This window comes from Mustelus asterias, unplaced genomic scaffold, assembly GCF_964213995.1.
Source record: "Mustelus asterias unplaced genomic scaffold, sMusAst1.hap1.1 HAP1_SCAFFOLD_2665, whole genome shotgun sequence".
Taxonomy (NCBI): Eukaryota; Metazoa; Chordata; class Chondrichthyes; order Carcharhiniformes; family Triakidae; genus Mustelus; species Mustelus asterias.
In genome coordinates this window covers 35,932-49,773 of record NW_027592610.1, presented here as the reverse complement: position 1 = coordinate 49,773, position 13,842 = coordinate 35,932, and the positions used below count along the sequence as shown (strand labels likewise).

General features: G+C 54.3%; 2 long non-coding RNA genes across 2 annotated transcripts; both read left to right on the top strand.

Annotated features, from left to right (window-relative positions):
- Positions 1–505: 505 nt before the first annotated feature.
- Positions 506–8,932, top strand: LOC144489913 (uncharacterized). Its single transcript, XR_013497099.1, has 3 exons — positions 506–619; positions 5,221–5,345; positions 8,104–8,932. It is a non-coding gene; the product is annotated as an uncharacterized LOC144489913 (long non-coding RNA).
- On the top strand, positions 3,136–3,453 carry LOC144489914 (uncharacterized). The gene is made up of 3 exons (XR_013497100.1): positions 3,136–3,179; positions 3,246–3,364; positions 3,406–3,453. It is a non-coding gene; the product is annotated as an uncharacterized LOC144489914 (long non-coding RNA).
- Positions 8,933–13,842: the final 4,910 nt, after the last annotated feature.

Sequence of the window (13,842 nt, the reverse complement as noted above, 5' to 3'; positions counted from 1 at the left end):
CGCGCGCGAGAGAGAGAGAGAGTGCGCGCGCGAGAGAGAGTGCGAGCGCGCGAGAGAGAGAGAGTGCGCGCGCGAGAGAGAGTGCGAGCGCGCGAGAGAGAGAGAGAGTGCGAGCGCGCGAGAGAGAGAGTGCGAGCGCGCGAGAGAGAGTGCGAGCGCGCGAGAGAGAGTGCGCGTGCTTGGCAGAACGCTTGAGGCAGTGTCTATGAATGTGCACCATCGTGTGGGCGGTGCTGGGTTGCATTTGACCTGGTTATGTAATGAACGTGGGGTTTTGGGAGGAGGTGGCGTGGTGGTGGTGGGCAGGGTGTCATTTTGACCTCTGACCCTGTGCTGACCCTTGTCCTGTGAGAGGCCGGGGAGGCCCCGTTGGTTCCTGCAGCCTGTGGGGGGCCGGGATTTGACCCTGTTACTGAGCAAGTTCACCGACTGACTCCACTCTTCCCCACCCCACCCCCCCTCTCCTCCCCCGCCCCGCCTTTTCTGTTTGTTCTCCTGGACCACACAGGGTGAGATGGTTGACAACATCGAGGTGAATGTAATGAAGTCAGTCGATCACGTGGAGTCGGCCAAGATCGAGACCAAGAAAGCCGTCAAGTACCAGAGCCGCGCCCGCAAGGTAGGCTCCTCAGCAGCAAGGCCCAGGGCCTCAAGATGGCCGCCGCTCTCACGGCCTTGTTTTTCTCTCTCTCTCTGTGCCTCCCTCTTTTCCTCCTCGACCTCCCGGCCACACACCATCCCTGACAAATCCCTCCCCCGAACCATGGCCAATCAACCCCCCCTCCTCCGCACCGCCAACCCGGCCCGTCCAATCAGGGGGGAATGATTGACCGAATCGAGAACAACATGGACCAATCGGTGGGCTTCGTTGAGCGGGCGGTTGCTGACACCAAGAAAGCCGTTAAGTACCAAAGCGAGGCTCGCAGGGTAAGGAACTCTCCCTCCTTCCTCATGGCGGGGGTGGGGGGAGTGCGGGGGAGGGGGGTGGGAGTGCGGGGGAGGGGGGAAGGTGGGAGTGCGGGGGAGGGGGGAAGGTGGGAGTGCGGGGGAGGGGGGAAGGTGGGAGTGCGGGGGAGGGGGAAGGTGGGAGTGCGGGGGAGGGGGGTGGGAGTGCGGGGGAGGGGGGTGGGAGTGCAGGGGAGGGGGGTGGGAGTGCGGGGGCGGGGGGAAGGTGGGAGTGTGGGGGAGGGGGGTGGGAGTGCGGGGGAGGGGGGAAGGTGGGAGTGCGGGGGAGGGGGTGGGAGTGCGGGGGTGGGAGTGCGGGGGAGGGGGGTGGGAGTGCGGGGGAGGGGGGAAGGTGGGAGTGCGGGGGAAGGGCGTGGGAGTGCGGGGGAGGGGGGAAGGTGGAAGTGCGGGGGAGGGGTGTGGGAGTGCGGGGGAGGTGGGAGTGGGGGGAGGGGTTTGGGAATGGGGGAGCAGGGAGTGCGAGGGGAGGGAGAGATGGGGGGGGGCGTGAGAAGTTCAAAGTCAAAACGGAACTGGCTCCCTTTGACCTTGTGACCCCCTCCTTGGCCTGACCCTTGACCTTGTGACCACCCTCCTTCGCCTGACCCTTGACCTTGTGTCACCCTCCTTGGCCTCAACCTTGACCTCGTGACCCCTCCTTGGCCTGAACCTTGACCTCGTGATCCCTCCTTGGTCTGAACCTTGACCTCGCAACCCCCTCCTTGGCCTGAACCTTGGCCTTGTGACCCCCTTCTTGGCCTGAACCTTGACCTCATGACCCCTCCTTAGCCTGACCAATGATCTCCTCCTTAGCCTGACCCTTGACCTTCTGGCCTCCTCCTTAGCCTGACCCATCATCTCATGACACCCTCCTTGGCCTGACCCTTGGCCCCATGAGCAGCTTCCTAGCTTGACCCTTGACCTCGTGTTCCCCCTCCTCAGCCTGACCCTTGATCTTGTGACCCCCTCCTTAGCCTGACCCATGACCTTGTGACTCCTCCTTAACCTGACCCATGACCTCGTGACCCCCTCCTTGGCCTGAACCCTCACCTCATGAGCCCCTCTGTAGCCTGACCCATGACAACTCACTCCCCACCAGGCTCCCCGCTTTCCTTTGGTAGCCAATGGTGGGGTGGGGAATGGTTTCCCCTCTGTCCCTACCTCCTCGGTGCTCGAGGGTGGGAGGTGGAGTCCCACCCCGTGATAGTCAACCACTTGGGGCATCACGCCCGCCCCAGGAGCGGATTTGTGTCTGAGAGGGATGGATTGCACCTGGTTGGCCTCCAACCTCGACTCAGGGGGCAGGGGTTGCCAGAGCGGGGTGGGGAAGGGGGCATTCAGATAGCTGTAAACGTCAAGCTTGGGTTTGCCCTCTTCACGATATCGAGAACTGGCCCGAAGAGAGGGAGGGGGTGGCGGGACACGAGAGTGGGGGATAGCCATTTTTCCATGAGTGTTGCGTTGTGAGGGTGACCGAGGGGAGATTGGGCCTTTGCTCAGGCTTGGTGCTGGGAGGTAGGCCGCAGGCATTCTGATAAAGGCCCGTCTGAATGAGCAGGCAGTTCCACTCCATGTCAACACTGATGCCACCTTCCCGCACCTCCACCCCACCGCTCACCCGCTCCCGACACACTGCCTGTCCCTCAAGACCCTCTGCCCGCTTCCAACCATGGAGTAACATCGAATCGAAACTTCAACCAGCTATAACCTGCAGAGTGAGGGGGTGTGGGTTATATCAGAGTGAGGGGGTGAGGGTTATATCAGAGTGAGGGGGTGAGGGTTATATCAGAGTGAGGGGGTGTGGGTTATATCAGAGTGAGGGGGTGTGGGTTATATCAGAGTGAGGGGGTGTGGGTTATATCAGAGTGAGGGGGCGTGGGTTATATCAGAGTGAGGGGGTGTGGGTTATATCAGAGTGAGGGGGTGTGGGTTATATCAGAGTGAGGGGGTGTGGGTTATATCAGAGTGAGGGAGTGTGGGTTATATCAAAGTGAGGGGGTGTGGGTTATATCAGAGTGAGGGGGTGTGGGTTATATCAGAGTGAGGGGGTGTGGGTTATATCAGAGTGAGGGGGTGTGGGTTATATCAGAGTGAGGGGGAGTGGGTTATATCAGAGTGAGGGTGTGTGGGTTATATCGGAGTGTGGGTTATATCAGAGTGAGGGGGTGTGGGTTATATCAGAGTGAGGGGGTGTGGGTTATATCAGAGTGTGGGTTATATCAGAGTGAGGGGGTGTGGGTTATATCAGAGTGAGGGGGTGTGGGTTATATCAGAGTGAGGGGGTGTGGGTTATATCAGAGTGAGGGTGTGTGGGTAATATCAGAGTGTGGGTTATATCAGAGTGAGGGGGTGTGGGTTATATCAGAGTGAAGGGGGGGTGGGTTATATCAGAGTGTGGGTTATATCAGAGTGAGGGGGTGTGGGTTATATCAGAGTGAGGGGGTGTGGGTTATAACAGAGTGAGGGGGTGTGGGTTATATCAGAGTGTGGGTTATATCAGAGTGAGGGGGTGTGGGTTATATCAGAGTGAGGGGGTGTGGGTTATATCAGAGTGAGGGTGTGTGGGTTATATCAGAGTGAGGGGGTGTGGGTTATATCAGAGTGAGGGTTATATCAGAGTGAGGGGGTGGTTATTATAACCCTCCCCCTGTTCTCACTCACCCTCCCCCTGTTCTCACTCACCCTCCCCCTGTTCTCACTCACCCTCCCCCTGTTCTCACTCACTCTCTCCCTGTTCTCACTAACACTCCCCTTGTTCTCACTCACCCTCTCCCTGTTCTCACTAACACTCCCCCTGTTCTCACTCACCCTCTCCCTGTTCTCACTCACCCTCTCCCTGTTCTCACTCACCCTCCCCCTGTTCTCACTCACCCTCCCCCTGTTCTCACTCACCCTCCCCCTGTTCTCACTCACCCTCCCCCTGTTCTCACTCACTCTCTCCCTGTTCTCACTAACACTCCCCCTGTTCTCACTCACCCTCCCCCGGTTCTCACTCACCCTCCCCCTGTTCTCACTAACACTCCCCCTGTTCTCACTCACCCTCCCCCTGTTCTCACTCACCCTCCCCCTGTTCTCACTAACACTCCCCTTGTTCTCACTCACCCTCTCCCTGTTCTCACTAACACTCCCCCTGTTCTCACTCACCCTCCCCCTGTTCTCACTCACCCTCTCCCTGTTCTCACTCACCCTCCCCCTGTTCTCACTCACCCTCCCCCTGTTCTCACTCACCCTCTCCCTGTTCTCACTCACCCTCTCCCTGTTCTCACTAACACTCCCCTTGTTCTCACTCACCCTCCCCCTGTTCTCACTCACCCTCCCCCTGTTCTCACTAACACTCCCCCTGTTCTCACTCACCCTCCCCCTGTTCTCACTCACCCTCCCCCTGTTCTCACTCACCCTCCCCCTGTTCTCACTCACCCTCCCCCTGTTCTCACTCACCCTCCCCCTGTTCTCACTCACCCTCCCCCTGTTCTCACTCACCCTCCCCCTGTTCTCACTAACACTCCCCTTGTTCTCACTCACCCTCCCCCTGTTCTCACTCACCCTCCCCCTGTTCTCACTCACCCTCCCCCTGTTCTCACTCACCCTCCCCCTGTTCTCACTCACCCTCCCCCTGTTCTCACTCACCCTCCCCCTGTTCTCACTCACCCTCCCCCTGTTCTCACTCACCCTCCCCCTGTTCTCACTCACCCTCCCCCTGTTCTCACTAACACTCCCCTTGTTCTCACTCACCCTCTCCCTGTTCTCACTCACCCTCTCCCTGTTCTCACTCACCCTCTCCCTGTTCTCACTCACCCTCCCCCTGTTCTCACTCACCCTCCCCCTGTTCTCACTCACCCTCCCCCTGTTCTCACTCACCCTCCCCCTGTTCTCACTCACCCTCCCCCTGTTCTCACTCACCCTCCCCCTGTTCTCACTCACCCTCCCCCTGTTCTCACTCACCCTCCCCCTGTTCTCACTCACCCTCCCCCTGTTCTCACTAACACTCCCCTTGTTCTCACTCACCCTCTCCCTGTTCTCACTCACCCTCTCCCTGTTCTCACTCACCCTCCCCCTGTTCTCACTCACCCTCCCCCTGTTCTCACTCACCCTCCCCCTGTTCTCACTCACCCTCCCCCTGTTCTCACTCACCCTCTCCCTGTTCTCACTCACCCTCTCCCTGTTCTCACTCACCCTCCTCCTGTTCTCACTCACCCTTCTCCTGTTCTCACTCACCCTCCCTCCGTTCTCACTCACCCTCCCCCTGTTCTCACTAACCCTCCTCGTTTCACACAGAAAACCCTCATCGTGGTTGCGATTGTGGTGATTATCCTGGCGATTGTTGCGCTCATTATTGGACTGGCGGTGGGACTGAATCGGTGAAATCGGCTCCCCCCTCAATATTCCGGTTTCTCCCGGGAGTAAGTAACCCGATCCTCATTCTGGTGACGGTGGTGGTTATAATTCTGTCCATTTTCGCTGGAGATGTGGCACTCCCTCAACACTGACCCTCTGACAATGCGGCACTCCCTCAGCACTGACCCTCTGACAATGCGGCACTCCCTCAGCACTGACCCTCTGACAATGCGGCACTCCCTCAGCACTGACCCTCTGACAGTGCGGCACTCCCTCAGCACTGACCCTCTGACAGTGCGGCACTCCCTCAGCACTGACCCTCTGACAGTGCGGCACTCCCTCAGCACTGACCCTCTGACAGTGCAGCACTGCCTCAGTACTGACCCTCTGACAGTGCGGCACTCCCTCAGCACTGACCCTCTGACAGTGCGGCACTCCCTCAGTACTGACCCTCTGACAGTGCAGCACTCCCTCAGCACTGACCCTCTGACAGTGCGGCACTCCCTCAGTACTGACCATCTGACAGAGCGGCACTCCCTCAGTACTGACCCTCTGACAGTGCGGCACTCCCTCAGTACTGACCATCTGACAGAGCGGCACTCCCTCAGCACTGACCCTCTGACAGTGCGGCACTCCCTCAGCACTGACCCTCTGACAATGTGGCACTCCCTCAGCACTGACCCTCTGACAATGCGGCACTCCCTCAGTACTGACCCTCTGACAGTGCGGCACTCCCTCAGTACTGACCCTCTGACAATGCGGCACTCCCTCAGTACTGACACTCTGACAATGCGGCACTCCCTCAGCACTGACCCTCTGACAGTGCGGCACTCCCTCAGCACTGACCCTCTGACAGTGCGGCACTCCCTCAGCACTGACCCTCTGACAGTGCGGCACTCCCTCAGCACTGACCCTCTGACAGTGCGGCACTCCCTCAGCACTGACCCTCTGACAGTGCGGCACTCCCTCAGCACTGACCCTCTGACAGTGCGGCACTCCCTCAGTACTGACCCTCTGACAGTGCAGCACTCCCCCAGCACTGACCCTCTGACAGTGCGGCGCTCCCTCAGCACTGACCCTCTGACAGTGCGGCACTCCCTCAGTACTGACCCTCTGACAGTGCGGCACTCCCTCAGTACTGACCCTCTGACAGTGCGGCGCTCCCTCAGCACTGACCCTCTGACAGTGCGGCACTCCCTCAGCACTGACCCTCTGACAGTTCGGCACTCCCTCTGCACTGACCCTCTGACAGTGCGGCACTCCCTCAGCACTGACCCTCTGACCGTGCGGCACTCCCTCAGCACTGACCCTCTGACAGTGCGGCACTCCCTCAGCACTGACCCTCTGACAGTGCGGCACTCCCTCAGCACTGACCCTCTGACAGTGCGGCACTCCCTCAGCACTGACCCTCTCACAGTGCGGCACTCCCTCAGCACTGACCCTCTGACAGTGCGGCACTCCCTCAGCACTGACCCTCTAACAGTGCGGCACTCCCTCAGCACTGACCCTCTGACAGTGCGGCACTCCCTCAGTGCTGAGCATCTGACAGTGTGGCACTCCCTCTGCACTGACCCTCTGACAGTGCGGCACTCCCTCAGTACTGACCCTCTGACAGTGAGGCACTCCCTCAGCACTGTCCCTCTGACAGTGCGGCGCTCCCTCAGCACTGACCCTCTGACAGTGCGGCACTTCATCAGCACTGACCCTCTGACAGTACGGCACTCCATCAGCACTGACCCTCTGACAGTGCGGCACTCCCTCAGTATGACCCTCTGACAGTGCGGCACTCCCTCAGCACTGACCCTCTGACAGTGCGGCACTCCCTCAACACTGACCCTCTGACAGTGCGGCACTCCCTCAGTATGACCCTCTGACAGTGCGGCACTCCCTCAGCACTGACCCTCTGACAGTGCGGCACTCCCTCAGCATTGACCCTCTGACAGTGCGGCACTCCCTCAGCACTGACCCTCTGACAGTGCGGCACTCCCTCAACACTGACCCTCTGACGGTGCGGCACTCCCTCAGCACTGACCCTCTGACAGTGCGGCACTCCCTCAGCACTGACCCTCTGACAGTGCGGCACTCCCTCAGTGCTGAGCATCTGACAGTGTGGCACTCCCTCTGCACTGACCCTCTGACAGTGCGGCACTCCCTCAGTACTGACCCTCTGACAGTGAGGCACTCCATCAGCACTGACCCTCTGACAGTACGGCACTCCATCAGCACTGACCCTCTGACAGTGCGGCACTCCCTCAACACTGACCCTCTGACAGTGCAGCACTCCCTCAGCACTGACCCTCTGACAGTGCAGCACTCCAATGTTTACCCCCTACATGACGGTGCTACTTCTGTATCCCTTGTGGAGTTGCCATTGTTGGACTGGGATGGACACAGTGAGAAGTCTCACAACACCAGGTTAAAGTCCAACAGGTTTATTTGTAATCACAAGCTTTCGGAGCGCTGCCCCTTCATCAAGTTCCTCCTTCATCAAGCACTCACCTGATGAAGGAGCAGCGCTCCGAAAGCTCATGACTCCAAATATACCTGTTGAACTTTAACCTGGTGTTGTGAGACTTCTTACTCTGTATCCCTCGACCTCCATCTTGGAGTCGTGTTGCCCAGTGTTGGCAAGACGGGGATAGATTGGTTTTGCCCTGGTGTGGCACTCCAGCCTTGTGCCAGGCTGGTGAAGACTTGGTGACTGGCAGTGGGGAGGGCATTAGGGGCTCTGTGCATGTTTTAAATGCCCGTTGGGACCCCGATTGCCTCCTCATCTCCATCGAGGCTAACCTCTCCCTCTCTTTTCCTCCCTCCCCGATACAGAAACTCCTGATCATCATCGCTTGCGTAGTCATCCTGCTCCTCATTGCTGTTATCGTCCTGGCTGTCAACTTCTCCTGAGTGCTACCCCCTCCACCCTCCTCCAGCCTCTTCCCTCCCCTGCGCCTTTCTGGGCCACCCTCTGGACATCGTGGAGACCGGCTGTCGCCTCCTCCGACTGGACAGGAACCTCGCCGGGACATGGGCGCGCCGCCTCAGCCGTTTCCTCGTCTCCATGTGCCAGATGACCCCACCGTTCCTCGCTTCCCCACGTCGTTCCTGCAAGGACTGCCTCGCAAGAGACTCCATCCTGCCTACCTTCCAGAGACGGCATGCTCCCCTCACTCTGGCTTCACTCCTCAATCCTCACTCCCTCATTGCCCTCAATCCTCACTCCCGCACTGACTCGCTCCTCCCCTCACTCCAACTCCTCCATCGATATCACTCACGGATTGCGACATCCGTCCCAGCTTCAGAGTCTGGTTGTTATTGCAAATGTTGTTGTCTGCACATGGGAATAAGTTTCACTCCTCGAGTTCGTTCTCATTCTTCACCAGACAATGTCATCCAGTCTGGAATCGTCACACAGCCCCGTATGGACAGACACAGGGAATCCCCGGGTACAGGAATCCCCAAGGGAAGGAACACTCCTTTAATAGTGATTTCAGTGTGTGTGTGAGTCCGGGTGTGAAGGAACATTCCTTTAATAGTGATTTCAGTGTGTGTGTGAGCCCGGGTGTGAAGGAACACTCCTTTAATAGTGATTTCAGTGTGTGTGTGAGCCCGGGTGTGAAGGAACACTCCTTTAATAGTGATTTCAGTGTTTGTGTGAGTCCGGGTGTGAAGGAACTCTCCTTTAATAGTGATTTCAGTGTGTGTGTGAGCCTGGGTGTGAAGGAACACTCCTTTAATAGTGATTTCAGTGTGTGTGTGAGTCCGGGTGTGAAGGAACACTCCTTTAATAGTGATTTCAGTGTGTGTGAGCTCAGGTGTGAAGGAACACTCCTTTAATAGTGATTTCAGTGTGTGTGAGCCCGGATGTGAAGGAACACTCCTTTAATAGTGATTTCAGTGTGTGTGAGCCCGGGTGTGAAGGGACACTCCTTTAATAGTGATTTCAGTGTGTGTGTGAGTCCGGGTGTGAAGGAACACTCCTTTAATAGTGATTTCAGTGTGTGTGAGCCCGGGTGTGAAGGAACACTCCTTTAATAGTGATTTCAGTGTGTGTGTGAGCCCGGGTGTGAAGGAACACTCCTTTAATAGTGATTTCAGTGTGTGTGTGTGAGCCCGGGTGTGAAGGAACTCTCCTTTAATAGTGATTTCAGTGTGTGTGTGAGCCTGGGTGTGAAGGAACACTCCTTTAATAGTGATTTCAGTGTGTGTGTGAGCCCGGGTGTGAAGGAACACTCCTTTAATAGTGATTTCAGTGTGTGTGAGCCCGGGTGTGAAGGAACACTCCTTTAATAGTGATTTCAGTGTGTGTGTGAGCCCGGGTGTGAAGGAACACTCCTTTAATAGTGATTTCAGTGTGTGTGTGAGCTCAGGTGTGAAGGAACACTCCTTTAATAGTGATTTCAGTGTGTGTGTGAGCCCGGGTGTGAAGGAACACTCCTTTAATAGTGATTTCAGTGTGTGTGTGAGCCCGGGTGTGAAGGAACACTCCTTTAATAGTGATTTCAGTGTGTGTGTGAGCCCGGGTGTGAAGGAACACTCCTTTAATAGTGATTTCAGTGTGTGTGAGTCCGGGTGTGAAGGAACACTCCTTTAATAGTGATTTCAGTGTGTGTGTGAGCTCGGGTGTGAAGGAAAACTCCTTTAATAGTGATTTCAGTGTGTGTGAGCCCGGGTGTGAAGGAACACTCCTTTAATAGTGATTTCAGTGTGTGTGTGAGCCCGGGTGTGAAGGAACACTCCTTTAATAGTGATTTCAGTGTGTGTGAGCCCGGGTGTGAAGGAACACTCCTTTAATAGTGATTTCAGTGTGTGTGTGAGTCCGGGTGTGAAGGAACACTCCTTTAATAGTGATTTCAGTGTGTGTGTGAGCTCGGGTGTGAAGGAACACTCCTTTAATAGTGATTTCAGTGTGTGTGAGTCCGGGTGTGAAGGAACACTCCTTTAATAGTGATTTCAGTGTGTGTGAGTCCGGGTGTGAAGGAGCACTCCTCTAATAGTGATTTCAGTGTGTGTGTGAGCCCGGGTGTGATGGAACACTCCTTTAATAGTGATTTCAGTGTGTGTGAGTCCGGGTGTGATGGAACACTCCTTTAATAGTGATTTCAGTGTGTGTGAGTCCGGGTGTGAAGGAACACTCCTTTAATAGTGATTTCAGTGTGTGTGAGTCCGGGTGTGATGGAACACTCCTTTAATAGTGATTTCAGTGTGTGTGAGTCCGGGTGTGAAGGAACACTCCTTTAATAGTGATTTCAGTGTGTGTGTGAGCCCGGGTGTGAAGGAACACTCCTTTAATAGTGATTTCAGTGTGTGTGAGTCCGGGTGTGAAGGAGCACTCCTCTAATAGTGATTTCAGTGTGTGTGAGCCCGGGTGTGAAGGAACACTCCTTTAATAGTGATTTCAGTGTGTGTGAGCCCGGGTGTGAAGGAACACTCCTTTAATAGTGATTTCAGTGTGTGTGAGCCCGGGTGTGAAGGAACACTCCTTTAATAGTGATTTCAGTGTGTGTGAGCCCGGGTGTGAAGGAACACTCCTTTAATAGTGATTTCAGTGTGTGTGAGCCCGGGTGTGAAGGAACACCCCTTTAATAGTGATTTCAGTGTGTGTGAGCCCGGGTGTGAAGGAACACTCCTTTAATAGTGATTTCAGTGTGTGTGTGAGTCCGGGTGTGAAGGAACACTCCTTTAATAGTGATTTCAGTGTGTGTGTGAGTCCGGGTGTGAAGGAACACTCCTTTAATAGTGATTTCAGTGTGTGTGTGAGCTCAGGTGTGAAGGAACACTCCTTTAATAGTGATTTCAGTGTGTGTGTGAGCCCGGGTGTGAAGGAACACTCCTTTAATAGTGATTTCAGTGTGTGTGTGAGCCCGGGTGTGAAGGAACACTCCTTTAATAGTGATTTCAGTGTGTGTGAGCCTGGGTGTGAAGGAACACTCCTTTAATAGTGATTTCAGTGTGTGTGTGAGCTCAGGTGTGAAGGAACACTCCTTTAATACTGATTTCAGTGTGTGTGTGAGTCCGGGTGTGAAGGAACACTCCTTTAATAGTGATTTCAGTGTGTGTGAGCCCGGATGTGAAGGAACACTCCTTTAATAGTGATTTCAGTGTGTGTGTGAGTCCGGGTGTGAAGGAACACTCCTTTAATAGTGATTTCAGTGTGTGTGAGCCCGGGTGTGAAGGATCACTCCTTTAATAGTGATTTCAGTGTGTGTGAGTCCGGGTGTGAAGGAACACTCCTTTAATAGTGATTTCAGTGTGTGTGTGAGTCCGGGTGTGAAGGAACACTCCTTTAATAGTGATTTCAGTGTGTGTGTGAGTCCGGGTGTGAAGGAACACTCCTTTAATAGTGATTTCAGTGTGTGTGTGAGCCCGGGTGTGAAGGAACACTCCTTTAATAGTGATTTCAGTGTGTGTGAGCCCGGGTGTGAAGGAACACTCCTTTAATAGTGATTTCAGTGTGTGTGTGAGCCCGGGTGTGAAGGAACACTCCTTTAATAGTGATTTCAGTGTGTGTGTGTGAGCCCGGGTGTGAAGGAACACTCCTTTAATAGTGATTTCAGTGTGTGTGAGTCCGGGTGTGAAGGAACACTCCTTTAATAGTGATTTCAGTGTGTGTGAGTCCGGGTGTGAAGGAACACTCCTTTAATAGTGATTTCAGTGTGTGTGAGTCCGGGTGTGAAGGAACACTCCTTTAATAGTGATTTCAGTGTGTGTGTGAGTCCGGGTGTGAAGGAACACTCCTTTAATAGTGATTTCAGTGTGTGTGTGAGTCCGGGTGTGAAGGAACACTCCTTTAATAGTGATTTCAGTGTGTGTGTGAGCCCGGGTGTGAGGGAACACTCCTTTAATAGTGATTTCAGTGTGTGTGTGAGCCCGGGTGTGAAGGAACACTCCTTTAATAGTGATTTCAGTGTGTGTGTGTGAGCCCGGGTGTGAAGGAACACTCCTTTAATAGTGATTTCAGTGTGTGTGAGCCCGGGTGTGAAGGAACACTCCTTTAATAGTGATTTCAGTGTGTGTGTGAGCCCGGGTGTGAAGGAACACTCCTTTAATAGTGATTTCAGTGTGTGTGTGAGTCCGGGTGTGAAGGAACACTCCTTTAATAGTGATTTCAGTGTGTGCGTGAGCCCGGGTGTGAAGGAACACTCCTTTAATAGTGATTTCAGTGTGTGTGTGAGTCCGGGTGTGAAGGAACACTCCTTTAATAGTGATTTCAGTGTGTGTGAGTCCGGGTGTGAGGGAACACTCCTTTAATAGTGATTTCAGTGTGTGTGTGAGCCCGGGTGTGAGGGAACACTCCTTTAATAGTGATTTCAGTGTGTGTGTGAGTCCGGGTGTGAAGGAACACTCCTTTAATAGTGATTTCAGTGTGTGTGTGAGTCCGGGTGTGAAGGAACACTCCTTTAATAGTGATTTCAGTGTGTGTGAGTCCGGGTGTGAAGGAACACTCCTTTAATAGTGATTTCAGTGTGTGTGAGTCCGGGTGTGAAGGAACACTCCTTTAATAGTGATTTCAGTGTGTGTGTGAGTCCGGGTGTGAAGGAACACTCCTTTAATAGTGATTTCAGTGTGTGTGAGTCCGGGTGTGAAGGAACACTCCTTTAATAGTGATTTCAGTGTGTGTGTGAGCCCGGGTGTGAAGGAACACTCCTTTAATAGTGATTTCAGTGTGTGTGTGTGAGCCCGGGTGTGAAGGAACACTCCTTTAATAGTGATTTCAGTGTGTGTGAGCCCGGGTGTGAAGGAACACTCCTTTAATAGTGATTTCAGTGTGTGTGTGAGCCCGGGTGTGAAGGAACACTCCTTTAATAGTGATTTCAGTTTGTGTGAGTCCGGGTGTGAAGGAACACTCCTTTAATAGTGATTTCAGTGTGTGTGTGAGCCCGGGTGTGAAGGAACACTCCTTTAATAGTGATTTCAGTGTGTGTGTGAGTCCGGGTGTGAAGGAACACTCCTTTAATAGTGATTTCAGTGTGTGTGTGAGCCCGGGTGTGAAGGAACACTCCTTTAATAGTGATTTCAGTGTGTGTGTGAGCCCGGGTGTGAAGGAACACTCCTTTAATAGTGATTTCAGTGTGTGTGAGCCCGGGTGTGAAGGAACACTCCTTTAATAGTGATTTCAGTGTGTGTGAGCCCGGGTGTGAAGGAACACTCCTTTAATAGTGATTTCAGTGTGTGTGAGCCCGGGTGTGAAGGAACGCTCCTTTAATAGTGATTTCAGTGTGTGTGTGAGCCCGGGTGTGAAGGAACACTCCTTTAATAGTGATTTCAGTGTGTGTGTGAGTCCGGGTGTGAAGGAACACTCCTTTAATAGTGATTTCAGTGTGTGTGAGCCCGGGTGTGAAGGATCACTCCTTTAATAGTGATTTCAGTGTGTGTGAGTCCGGGTGTGAAGGAACACTCCTTTAATAGTGATTTCAGTGTGTGTGTGAGTCCGGGTGTGAAGGAACACTCCTTTAATAGTGATTTCAGTGTGTGTGTGAGTCCGGGTGTGAAGGAACACTCCTTTAATAGTGATTTCAGTGTGTGTGTGAGCCCGGGTGTGAAGGAACACTCCTTTAATAGTGATTT